The 13,536-nt window shown below is 40.1% G+C and overlaps 1 protein-coding gene across 9 annotated transcripts in view; it reads left to right on the plus strand.

The window, feature by feature from the left end:
• dab1a (DAB adaptor protein 1a) overlaps positions 1-13,536 on the plus strand; it is a 525,252-nt gene that overhangs the window by 259,922 nt on the left and 251,794 nt on the right. For 3 of the 9 annotated variants that reach the window (XM_078407340.1, XM_078407330.1, XM_078407338.1), the window contains exon 1: positions 4,699-4,833. The exons of 3 other annotated variants lie outside the window; for them this stretch is intronic. The gene's annotated coding sequence lies outside the window, so the exon portion shown is untranslated. Of the gene's footprint in view, positions 1-4,698; positions 4,855-13,536 lie in introns of those variants that run through there. 3 more of the 9 variants (XM_078407337.1, XM_078407335.1, XM_078407333.1) reach the window with 3 other exon arrangements.

The following is a 13,536-nucleotide window of genomic DNA, read 5'->3' on the forward strand; positions in this document are numbered from 1 at the left end:
GCTGAAATTGCTGAAAATTGTAGAAGAGTTGGTTCTTATTTAATTTGATTTTGCTATGATGCTTTTTTCCCCCTAAAATTGAATAGACTATTGCGTTCTGCATAAATAGGTACATCTTTTATCTACTTACACTGATACATCAGAATGTAGTGGGTTATGAAATGAAGAAAATGCAATTAAAATATGTCAAATTCATTTGATTTCCTCTTACTCCTCCTTGAGTGTTTGCATGTGTCCTGCACCAAGCGACTATATACTAATTTCTATTTCCCATTTCCTTTGATGTAGCATCTCCACACATGTGCTTGTGTTGGTGCACATATGTGTGTGTTACAGAGATTTAATAAGGTGTTACTGTGTGCAAAGCAGCTCAGTGTTCACAAGCCTTTGTGATAAACAATTGTGACTGTGTGTCTATGGCACCTCAGAGTCTTTGCAAATCCATGATGATTAGCTCCATGGCTAAATGTTTGTGAATGATTCAACCTGCAGATGGAGCTAAAAGAACCAGTTTGCAGGCTTTATGAAACGGATTACATTATGGAGCTAATGGTGTGTAGTTGTGTCAGAGGTTAATTTGCAGAGTATCTTGAGCAGGAAGGAAGGGGGGCTTCAATCCCTTCACTTATAGTTTCAACAGAGGTAGGACAAAAGGTAGATTGGCTACTTAAATATCACAATAAATGTTTTTGCCTTTGTTTTCTGATATTCAGTTTTGAATTAAAGAGAGCAAAGCTTTCCAGAACTCAGGAAAAAAAAGCAAATTAAAGCAGAGCAGAAGGGTTGAACCCATGAGGTAAGCAGCATTGCAGCACAGTTTGACAGTATGGGAAAAACAGGGAATGTTTTCTTCCAAGCCATCAACTACCCAGTTAACCACCTGTCACAATCTGTCTACACCAAGGTTAATTCCCTTGAATAGATACAAAATGCTAGAGTAACTCAGCGGTTCAGGCAGCATCGATTGAGAAAATGTAAGGTGATGTTTTGGGTCGGGACCCTTTTTCAGAGTGATGGTAGGGGGGAGGAACTGGAAGCCAGAAAAGACCAGGACAAATCAGGGCCAGCAACAGATGACCTCAGGCAGGGTTGTTCCGATATGCTGGTTGTTGGTTAGGGATTGTGTGATCCCAAGAGGGATACATCGTTGCAAACTATGAATCTGGTTAATTGACTATTAATGGGGGAGGGGAGAGGGGGGAGGGGAGGGTTTGTATAAATTATCTAAAATGAATCCCATGAATATTATCAGAGCTGCCAAACACCATTAGGTCCCTTGAACCACAGTCAGGATCCTCTCTGCAATTTGGACATACTGTAACCCTGCAATCAGAATCACTGCCTTCTGATCAATGGCCCTAACATCCTGCCCCATGATTCCAGAAGCTGAGCCTTGGACCCCACCTGCCCTCAGAGGGATTTCCACACATAAGCACACATAAGTGACTTGGACAGGTTGTGTGAGTGGGTGGATGCATGGCAGATGCAGTTTAATGTGGATAAGTGTGAGGTTATCCACTTTGGTGGTAAGAACAGGAAGGCAGATTATTATTTGAATGGTGTCAAGTTAGGAAAAGGGGACGTACAACGTGATCTGGGTGTCTTAGTGCATCAGTCACTGAAAGGAAGCATGCAGGTACAGCAGGCAGTGAAGAAAGCCAATGGAATGTTGGCATTCATAATGAGAGGAGTTGAGTATAGGAGCAAAGAGGTCCTTCTGCAGTTGTACAGGGCCCTCGTGAGACCACACCTGGAGTACTGTGTGCAGTTTTGGTCTCCAAATTTGAGGAAGGATATTCTTGCTATTGAGGGCGTGCAGCGTAGGTTTACTAGGTTAATTCCCGGAATGGCGGGTCTGTCATATGTTGAAAGACTCGAGCGACTAGGTTTGTATACACTGGAATTTAGAAGGATGAGAGGGGATCTTATCGAAACGTATAAGATTATTAAGGGGTTGGACATGTTAGAGGCAGGAAACATGTTCCCAATGTTGGGGGAGTCCAGAACCAGGGGCCACAGTTTAAAAATAAGGGGTAAGCCATTTAGAACAGAGATGAGGAAAAACTTTTTTAGTCAGAGAGTTGTGAATCTGTGGAATTCTCTGCCTCAGAGGGCAGTGGAGGCCAATTCTCTGAATACATTCAAGAGAGAGCTAGATAGAGCTCTTAAGGATAGCGGAGTCAGGGGGTATGGGAAGAAAGCAGGAACAGGGTACTGATTGAGAATGATCAGCCATGATCACATTGAATGGCGGTGCTGGCTCGAAGGGCCGAATGGCCTCCTCCTGCACCTATTGTCTATTGTCTATTCTACCCAACAGCTTTCCATCCAGTTTGTCCATTAGGCTACTTCTGACTGAGAGCCTCACAGTTAAGTGCTGTTGGAAACCCCCTTCTTTTAGGTTTGGTGACCTTGCAAAAGAGGTCACGGCCCCACCTCATTCAGAATTTACTTGCAGACTAAATTAAACCAGGGAAAGTCAGCAGCAGTTCCCTAAAAATAACTTTATTTCTGTCATGCCAGTGACTATAAGTACAAGGTTCCACATAAACAAGTTGTTTTTTTGTTCCAGTAAAATTGGCAATTATACCCATTTGATTACTCATTGTATTTAATAAACCTTTGTGGGTATTCCCAGGATTTCACTTGGAATCATGCAATTTATAACAATTTCAAGGACTGGCATGAACTTTGAGTCACTGAAGCCTCTTTTACCATGTTGACAGTTGTGTATTATACTGGAAAGTTGTGAAAGGAGAAGCAAGATCTTGTGTTTGGGTGGGGGTGCGGTGGCAATATAAGAAGAAAAAATCAGGAAGGAAAGGTCAGGCCACAGGAATGTGTGAGAGTTGGGAGTGAAGGGAATAGAGGATAGGCTATCAAAATGGGGGAGAAAGGGCAGCAAGGTGGCATGTGATAGAGCTAGTGTCTTACAGCGCTAGAGACCCGGGTTCAATCCTGACTACGGGTGCTTGTCTGTACGGAGTTTGTACGTTCTCCCCGTGACTTGCGAGAGTTTTGTCTGATATCTTCGGTTTCCTCCCACACTCCAAATACGCACAGGTTTGTACGTTAATTGGCTTGGTTATCAATGTAAAATTTTCTCTAGTGTGTGTGGGGTAGTGTTAATGTGCGTGGGTCGCTGGACAGTGCGGACTCGGTGGGCCGAAGGGCCTTATTCCGCAGTGTATCTCTAAAGTAAACTAAATTAAACTAAACTAAAGGAGGCTGGAAGTACAATGTTCAGAATAGGGAAGAAGAGAGTCAAGGAAATCAGATTGGGACAGTTGACTTGGTCTCCGGTTGGGAGAGGGAACCATACAGAGAAAAAAAGTACATTGGAAAGGGTAGATAAATGGTGAAGGGAACAACCATAATGTATGGCAATGAAAAGGAATGGGGCATGAAAGTTGGAGAATGGTTTGGAATGGGGTGTGTGGAATAGTAAAGGAAGAGATATCAGAGAGGGGAAGTGTTTGGTGCAGGGAGAGGAAGAGGGGACATGCCTGGTCAGATACTTCAAACTGCATTGCCCGATGCACTACTTGTATGCACCTTGCATAACATCAGCATGCAGCATCCTCAAACGATGGTGCCGGCAAGCTTGAACAATGTCACTGTGTTGTATAAAGATGGTGTCTGAATAAGTTTCAATAAAGGCAACGGAGATGGATTTGTGGAATTCACTTGCAGCAACAGAAAAAAGCTTCTGATATATCGCAGCATTTATGTTAAGAAATTGAAAGATGAGAAAATCTTGCAGGAAGGGTGAAATAAGTACAGGTGTTAAAAATATTATTCATGGTATTTGTTCATTCCCTCAGTTCTTGCTTGTAATGTAAATAATTTTGCAGTTGGTGCTGTTAGTTCAAACATATATATACCAAATTATGTGTTATTTTATGGAGGCATAAGAGGAATTTATTTGTACGGCAATTGCAATTTGTGCACCAGTAAAATGTAAATATTGCTGTTATTTTGCACATATTTTGTCTTAGCAACTACTTGAACAAAGAAAATCCTGCAGAACATTTGGGGAGAATTATTTCCTCAATGTTTTCAGGGTTAGCTAAATACAAAATTCCAGGTATGTTAATAACTCTAGTCCCATAGGTTTTGTTATTAAATGTTAATGTGAAGTTAGACAATGCATGGAGGAAATTTGTGCATGACAAAGACCTCTGTGTTTCTGCATCTGCATGTTGCAACAATCACAACTAAATATTCATCAGCCTATGAACTAAATATTCATCAAAGAAGTGCAAATTGACTCTTGCATGTTTCTGAAAGTAAAAATAAAGATAAATGGTGATTTTTAAGTGCTTTATTTTTAATTTACTTATTATAAATTAAGCAGGATCTGAGGCAGAAGGGTCAATGCCTTAGTGTTTAATTGTGCACTGTTAATGCGCATGCTCAGAGGGACGATAGAATTTACTGGGTCATTGTCACAGAACACAGCCAAAACGCTTATGGAGCTCTATAGGGCAGGGTATTGGGCTTAACTGGCACATAATGAGTTGGCTCATAATGAATGCTAGCCTTTGATTTTATTCTCTTCATTTGGAAGCTGAACTTTGAACTCTTGCTGGATTGGTCACTTCGACCTAGTCTTTCACTCCCCTCCTGGGAGAGGTAACCTGGCAACATCACATGGAACAGAAAGTGTGCTCAGACCCTGGCAGTGTGCAGTGAACGAGTAAGATGATCCGAGCAGCACAGTGGCTAGCAAAAGGGAGATAGCACAAGTGGGTGACAAGCATATCTCACAAAAATGAGTTTGTTCGCTGGTGCAGTCATTCTGAATGTAACATCAGATGCAAAGAAATTCAGGTGACAGTTTATTTTATTCAGGTCAGTGTTTACATTCAGTTGTATATTCGGCTGAATTGAATTTCTCTTCTGCAGGCATAAGTGTGGATCAACCCACTTTGTTTCTGGGTTTCTTGATTTTTATTTGGCAATAGAAAAGAAATCATCATAGTTTTATAATAAACTGCAACATTTTAGATTATCTTGGATGCAATTATGTGAAGAGATTACAATATTCTTAGATACTATTTCCCTGTAAGTGTGTGTCTATGTTATCTTTTAATGTTCATAAGTCTTTAGAAAGTGTGATTTTTTTTTTAAAGGACCATTGCTGTCAATGTAAAACTGTTGGTAATACTATTTGGGTCAGTCTCTTAACATGTGACAGAGTGTACTGTGAATTCACATTTTATTGATGTAACTTCATTGCAAATGAGGTCACCATAACAAGCAGATTTCCAAAGTTTTCCACCTCCTTAATGAACACATTTCTGTTGAAATCAAATTTCAAACAACGTTCTTTAATTTAGAATCATGAGATGTTTAAATTTTTTAATGATTATACGGTATCTTTAAGAATAGCTAACTCTCTAAGACTATTTTAAAATAGTATGTCCCCAAAAAATTACCAATGCATAATAACTGTTGTGAACAAAATATATATATATATCTTCCTTACAATCTTGCCATTATAACAAAGCAAAAATCTGATTAAACAACTGGACAAGAGGCAATGCATACAAAAGCACTGTGAGTAATTGTGGAAACTTTGTAAATAAATATAAAAGGCATATTATGTTTGTCCAATAAGGCATAGTAATAATGGGTGAAATTTGCTCCTTGCACCAGATATAATGCACTTTTTGTGAAAGCTTTTCATGAAGGAGTCTTTGATTTCATAGAGAGGACAGAAGAACTCACAACCCCCCTTGCCCATTTGACAAGGCAATCTTATAAGCTTATGTAGAAATGACTTAACAACCCGTATTTAGTTTGACCTTGCTGAATTCCCCTAACATTTTCATTGCAATATTTTCCCAATGCCTGTTTAATTTAATCAACATATTGATTCTCACTCACTGGTTGGCTGACTCTGTTACTTAAATTTATATGAAATCAAAGGTTGATTGCTTTAATTAATGATTATTAACACCTTGTAATTCTCTTCTAAGAATGCTGTAAGCAGAAAGAGAAGGAAATATGCTGGCTATGTGCCAGTTTGTATTGTGACCTGAATATTCTATAAACCATGGAATAGATCTTTCATCAATGCCGTTTAATATTGTAGGTAAAATGTAAAATAAAGCTCCATGTAGGGGTACTGTCAACAATGTAACCGAGTCAAAACTACAATCCATTGTTCATTATAATTTTTTGCGTTTACACTGTACATCAGGGCGCCACAGTGATATAGTTGCTACCTCACAGTTCCAGGGACCTGGGTTCGATCCTGACCATGGGTGCTGTCTGTATGGAGTTTGTATGTTCACCCTGTGACTGCGTGGGTTTTCTCCAGGTGCTCCGGTTTCCTCCTACACTCAAGTTGTACAGGTTTGTAGGTTAATTGGCCTCTGTAAATTGCCCCTAGTGTGTTGGGAGTCGATGAGAAAGTGTATAATATAGAACTAGCGTGATCGGTGGTCGGCATATTTCCACGCTGTATCTCTAAACTAAACTAAATTAGAAAGTTAAATTAAGATATAATTTGACATTTTAATCCAATTTTCACTTTCGTAAAGATGTGTGTGGGAGGAGGAGAGCAGTGGAGGAGAAGGATTGGGGGGGGGGAGGGGGGGGGTTCATAGCTTTCTGCCTACTAACCACAGTGAGCATGAGAGACGAATGCCCTGTATTGATACCAATATTGCCAATGGTACCATTGACACCAATATCCCCCAAAATATTTGTGTGTTCAGAATTTGTTCAACGAGAGCCACCAGACTGCGATTGCGAGCAAGCACTTCACTGTACCCTTCTCTTGTAAGGTAGTGAAGAATTAGTTCTTCTTCCTTGTTTGTTGGTGTGTGTAGGCATTGGTTGTTTCATTTGCTGAGGAGTTGAAAATGGAATTGAACTTTCTGCAATTATCAATGAACATTTCCACTTCTGACCATATAATGAAAAGAAGATAATTGAAAGAAAGCAGTTGCGGATGGTATGGCTTAGGACACTGCCACATGAGGCTAGGATGACTGATCTTCAACAACCAGTGACATCTTCCTTAGTGCAATGTACGACTTCACCCATCTGAGTTGTTCTTCTTGCTGTTCATTGACTTCAGTTATTACTGGAACTCGTTGAAACTGCATTTACTGCCTGTAAATTTCCCTGGTGTGGGACAAATCAAGGAATATATTATTAGTTATAAATTATGCCTTGATGTAAAAGGAACACCCTGCCTTACCTTTGAAATTCAGCTCTTTTATTGTGTCCCGTCCTATGCTATGATAGTAAGTCATTGTCTTGCTGAAGCCCAAATTGTGGAAGGATGAGTGTGTTATAAGTTCATGCATGCCATCTGATGGTACTTTTACTATTCGTAACATACTACTCAGATAGTTTATTCTCAAAAATCAACAATAAGTGGTTGGGTTATACTTTGTGTCTACTGCTTAAACCAAGCCTTTATTTTTTCCATATTGTGTCTGTAACAATACAGGAAGTGAATCTGATGTAGAAAACAGTAACAAACAACATGATAGAGCACGTGTTCTAGGTGGTTGCAGTCAGCTCTGGAGGCCTTGGGAAGTTAAAGAGATCCCCTGTATATGGATTAGACCAGGAGGATCTGCAGTCATAAGCAGAAATTTGACTTTTCTCATTTATGCTAACTGGAAGATGCCAGTAGATATCTCTTGTACTCTGCTTCTGCAATGTTATAAGTGATAGGAGTAGAATTAGGCCATTCGGCCCATCAAGTCTGCTCCACCATTTAATCATTGCTGACCTATATCTCCTAACCCCATTCTCCTGCCTTCTCCCCATAACCTCTGACACCTGTACTAATCAAGAATCTATCTATCTCTGCCTTAAGAATATCCACTGACTTGGCCTCTACAGCCGTCTGGGGCAAAGAATTCCACAGATTCACCACCCTCTGATTAAAGAAATGTCTCCTCATCTCCTTCCTAAAAGAACAAAGGAAAGGGAATGTGTCTCCCTTCACTTCAGTGGAGCAAACTTTGGAGGCAGAATTAATTCTGTAATAGCCACACATTTTGTGTTTAGCTTAAATGGACAAGATCGGTTTCCATCACTACAGCCTCAGAGACAAAGGGGAAGCTTTCTGTGGAGCTCATTGGCAGGAATCAAGCCCAACGGATCAGATGTGGTTTTGCAAATAGTCAATGAGTTCACACACGTGCTCAAGGTCCTTGAAAATATATTCCAATACCTTATCTTATCGACTGCACCCCTGCCCTCAGACCGGGCTTGTATTATATGCAATACTTTAGCCTCATGCTTAGCACCACCACAAGCCTTGCATGCAATTGTCACAGTTTACACGCACCACAAATGAAAGCCACATCACTGAAACAGTTTGTACCTGCATCTGCTTCCCCATTTCTTCACAGAACAAAATAATGCAGAGCCAGAGCCAAAGGGAGTCACTCGCTGGGGAAACAGACACAGCTACAAGATGAATCCCTCATGGAGGAGATGGTGCTAGTCATGTCCATAGGTAAGAACATGGCTAGCAGCAAAACTGAAACCATCCCCTGACTAATCATCCTTTCACATCACATTTTCCTGCTCACCCCACAACCTCTTCTGAGTTAGGTCAGCAGATGGTGTAAGCATCCATCTCCTATTTTCTGCCTCATTTTCTACTCTTACCACTCCTCTCGTCAGATATCGAAGATGTGCAATGCAAGAGCAGCTAAAATCCAGTGTTGAGGAAGATCCTCCATCACTTGAATACACAGTCACAACCACCAGCACAAGTAATGATCCATCCATAAATTAGGCCATAGCATATGAATCTGGTGACTCTCTACACACGAGTGGCCAGCTGTAAGACAAGAGGTACTGACTGTACGGTTGATATTCAAAAACCTTGCTTTGGTTCTGATCCTCTGGACATGGCTGAGGAGTTTGAGACAGCTACAAAATATTTTGTTTTTCAGGAGTTCTTCCAGAAAACTTTTGCCAGCGTGTAAGAGCATGGCAAATGTACTGTGGAATGCACGGTTAATTTGTTTAGGTATTTTGTAGATTCATTTGTAAAAATCTGATTTATGATCTTTTTGAGGTGGCTTGTCTCTGTTTTACTGTGGGCATCTGGGCATTGTGGTAGCAAGATGGGCATAGTCATGCCAACCTCTGTAGATGCACCATAGAAAATATCCTGCTGGGATGCATCAACCTCTCTGCCCAAGCCCATGTGAAATTGCAGAGAGTTGAGATTATACAACCCAGTCCTTCACACAAACCAGTCTCCACCCCACACCTCCTCCTCCCTGGTTGATTTCATCCGCACTTCACCCTGCCTCCGTAACGCGGCCAACACAATCAAGGGCCACCCTCATTGGGCAAAAGATACAAAAGCTTGAAAGAGTGTACCATCAGATTCAAGAACGGTTTCTTCCCCATTGTTTTGACTCTTAAACAGACCCCTCATGAGCTAAGGATATATTCCTGATCACCCATCCTCCTTGTTCTGGGCCTTACACTTTTCTTTAATCTTCACTTTCTCTGTAGCTGTAACACTATATTCTGCACTCTGTTTCTTTTGTCTTTTTGCACCACCTGTTGTACACATGTATAGTTTGATTCTCTTCATATATTTAGCTGTATAGCACCACAAAGTTTTTCAGTGTATCGCGGGATACGTGACAACAATAAACCAATACCAACACCAGACGTGTGTGGGATAGATGACAAATGAGTGCTTAGCATCAATCGCTTCCAATTAGATCCTTATCATCGGCACAGGCAAGAAGGGAGTGTCTGCACTAAAGTGCACTTTCACTTTTTTCTCCCTTTTTCATTCTCCCCCTCTATGTCCTTTGGATAGTAGTATGTGCTATCTCTCAATGATCGACAGTGTACAGGAAACCATCAGAAATCTTGAAGCCTACTATGATAGGCTTCCCCTCAGAGTTGCCAAGGGGGGACAATGTGAAGAGTTCATAAAAATATAAATTTAAATATACTTTATGATGTCGGGGATTTTCACAATGCCTTTCCATCACATTTGCTGAACAACTGGCATTTCCAATGACACAAAAATGTAATGGAAAATATTGATTAAAAAGTCTACATTTATGTTAATTTATACATCATTCATAACTTTGTCAGAAAGCAAACAGCACTTGGAAATAATAAAGCCTGCATGCAGCATAGATTGCAAAGCAGTTTTCTTAATATTATTTGATGTACTGTGATGCAGGATGAATTGCTTTATCTGAAAGGATTATTCCAGTGCAAGGTCTGCTCATTTCCATTGAGAGTATTCTAAAACAGAAAGTCATTGAAGCTCAGGAATTCCCTGGGCAGCAGAATTGTTCCTGTGTGGTTAACTTGCTTTCCTGGAGTTCACAGTTCTTCCCTTTGAGGATGTGCAGTTGTTTTGTGAAATGACAATCACACCAACATGCAGGCTTGTTTACAGAGTTCATCTGGGTCTCAGTTAAGAAGTTAAACATGCATGCTTTTGCAAGTTTCCTTGGTCAAACTGGAGAGAACATGAAAAGAGAATATTGTCCTGGTTGAATTGAACATTTCATTGTTCATGTTACGAGAAATGAACTAGTATGTGTAGTTTCTAATGTGCTGAAGCTGATTTCCAGACTGTGCCTGTGGGATGCTGGTGATAGCATTGAAATAGCAGCATGCTGTACGGCTCCAATTGCTATTGATTTCAGATTTTGAGAGTGGATCAGCCTAGTCACCATAGATTTCACTTGGACTTTGGTGTATAGAATCTCGAGGGGCTATTTGACAAATATCAGCAGAAACAGCAGATAGTCCAGTTTCCCACATATCAACAATAGCATGCTGGCATTATGATTAATCCGTCGTCATGTCAGCAGCAGGCAATCTGAACACCAGGAAATAATTGTGAAAATGGGCTCAATCACTTATAGATAGCGATGTTGGATCAAAGCTGCATCACTGGCAGCACTGTTTTTTTTTTAAAAAGCAAGGGCAGAAATTTCAGATGTTTTTCACTCTTACCTAAATGATTAAGATAAATCAATTTCAATTGATAGGAATTTGTAGAGAATCCATACAAATTGTTCACAATAAATTTAACTACTAGATGCAGGTAAAGTAAGAATACAAAATTAAGTGCAAAAAGAAAGACAGCAGGGTAATAGATTTGAATGTTACAATCCAAATTATTTCAAGTGGGTGTTAGCATTAAAATAATATTCAGGGACATGGTGCCAAAACCTCTGCAATGTGTTCCTGAATTAAAACCCTGTATTTTGAGGATTTTTATAATATTTTCTCATTCTTACTTTGAAAATTATTTTATTATTTTATTTTATACAATTGTTAGTATTCAGAGATTTTAATAGCAGACATTATTGTTTAAATGGTTGGATAATGTTACAATGGACTTACAGATATATTGGAGCATATTTTTGGAACTGGCAAGCTGCACTTAACCATCATGCACTGCCCATGTCAATGTACAGAAATTTCAAGATTAGGACATTTGGACAATATTCCCACCATTCTTAGCAATAATTTAAAATGAAGAAAAAACAGGTTTTCATTTACTACATTTGCAGTCTCTTAAGTTGACATGTCTGTTTTCCAGACTCATTTGCTCTTTCAAAGTTCACAAGCATACAAAGCTATATTATTTTGGTGTTTTCCATTTGGCAGATATATAGTTTTGATATTTATTCTTAATAAACTTTAACCCACACCGACCTGTCCATCCTTGGCCTTCTCCACTGCCTGGAAGAGGCACAATGCAAACTAGAGGAACAACACCACATATTCTGCCTGGGTAGGACCTCTTCTGGTCCACCCATTTTTCTCTCCTTTCCATACTACCTGATTCCCTCCCCCCACCCCAACACCCGTTTTCATCCTTTCCCCTCTCGCTCCTCTGGTTCCATCCACCTACTACACATACATTTCACCCAAAGGTTCGTCCCTTCTCCATCTGATTCTGGTCTGGCTCTGAACTGCCATTCACCTCTCCCCTATTGGTCCCATTATCACCTTCCTTACCTGTCAGATTCCAGTACTGGTAGCCTTTGTGTTCTCCTTTTTCACCCACTAGCAGCTGTCTCCACCTTCACCACCCTCTCCCCATCAACTTCCATCTGTCTCTCGTTTCTCTTTTTTTCTTTAGCTAGCCTCCATCCTTCATTACTCCCCCTCCAACCTTACCCCCTCACCTATCTGGCTCCTTCTATCTATCATCCTTCACCCCTTCTCAGTCCACCGATTACAGTTGCCTCCTGTCTCATCCACCCCACTCCCCTTTTAATACTGGCTACCTCCCTTCTCCATTCTCAGTCCTGAAACAGGGGTTTGACCTGAAATGTCAACAGTTTCTTTCCACGTACTGATACTGAGTTCCCCCAGCAGATTGTTTGATGCTCCATATTCCAGCATTTGCAGTCTTTTACATCTCCATTAATTTAGAACTTACTGTAGGACAATGTGTGCCACAACAATGAATGAGAAATACAGTTGAATTTGTTGCCACAATAACACATTTGCTGAATAGCAATTGGATCACAACTGATATGGGATCGATCATTATTGATTTTCCTGGTGCCCTAAAATGGGAACAACTAAGAGAATAATCTGGGTATCTTCACACAGCTGGGGGAAATAGAGAGAAACGTTAGACAGAAAAGTCTCCACAGGGCTGCTTCTGTGGTCCCTGACAGTTTGTTGCATCTCTTTTAATAATTTCTTCAGATTGTTCTCTTTCCTTATAGTAGAGCAAACAATAAATGTGAAGGCAATGCAAAGCCTTTTAAAAGCTTTGTTAGTTCTGCAGTAGTCCACCAGTCATCAAGCTAAATTACATTAGAAAAATGAAGTGACATTTTGCTACATGAAAGCAATTCCATAGAGGATCGTTTTTCTAAATATATATTCCAGGATCTGTGCATCATTGGCAAGGCTAATACTTATTGCCTGCACCAATTTACCCGTCAAACTATGGTAGTGGGTTGCCACCTGAAACTGCTGTAGATCCTCTGGTGAAGTTAATGCTACAGTGCTGCCCTCCCTTACATCAATCACTGAAGCCTTACCGATTCTATTTTAAAAGGGGCACGCATATCCAATACTAAAATGGTTTTGAAATGCATCAAATTTGAACATTCGTAAGAGCAGGTTATTTCAGGCATGCAGTTCAAATTTATATTCATCAGTAACAATTTACATTGAAGGTCACAGCTGAATCTTATTCCAAATTGCTCCAGTCCTTGTCAATGCTGCTAAATTGGCTCAAGTATATATACATTGCTCCTTGATCTCATTGAAATTGATCCAAAACTGACACATTGAAGCCAGAAAGGTGAACACAGGCAGCCATTCCAACTAAATGACATCAAATTGTTTGCAAAACACAACTTTTGATCCATAATTTAACCATGTCATATTTGTGATCAGGATATCTGCTCTTCCTACCTGTTCCACACTTGTACCCGTTTCCCTGTGCAGTTAAAATGTCACATCATAAATGTATCGTCCAAGGATTTTTGACAATTTGATTCTGATCTTTAAGTTTTATTTCTA

Source organism: Rhinoraja longicauda, chromosome 11 (assembly GCF_053455715.1).
Source record: "Rhinoraja longicauda isolate Sanriku21f chromosome 11, sRhiLon1.1, whole genome shotgun sequence".
Taxonomy (NCBI): Eukaryota; Metazoa; Chordata; class Chondrichthyes; order Rajiformes; family Arhynchobatidae; genus Rhinoraja; species Rhinoraja longicauda.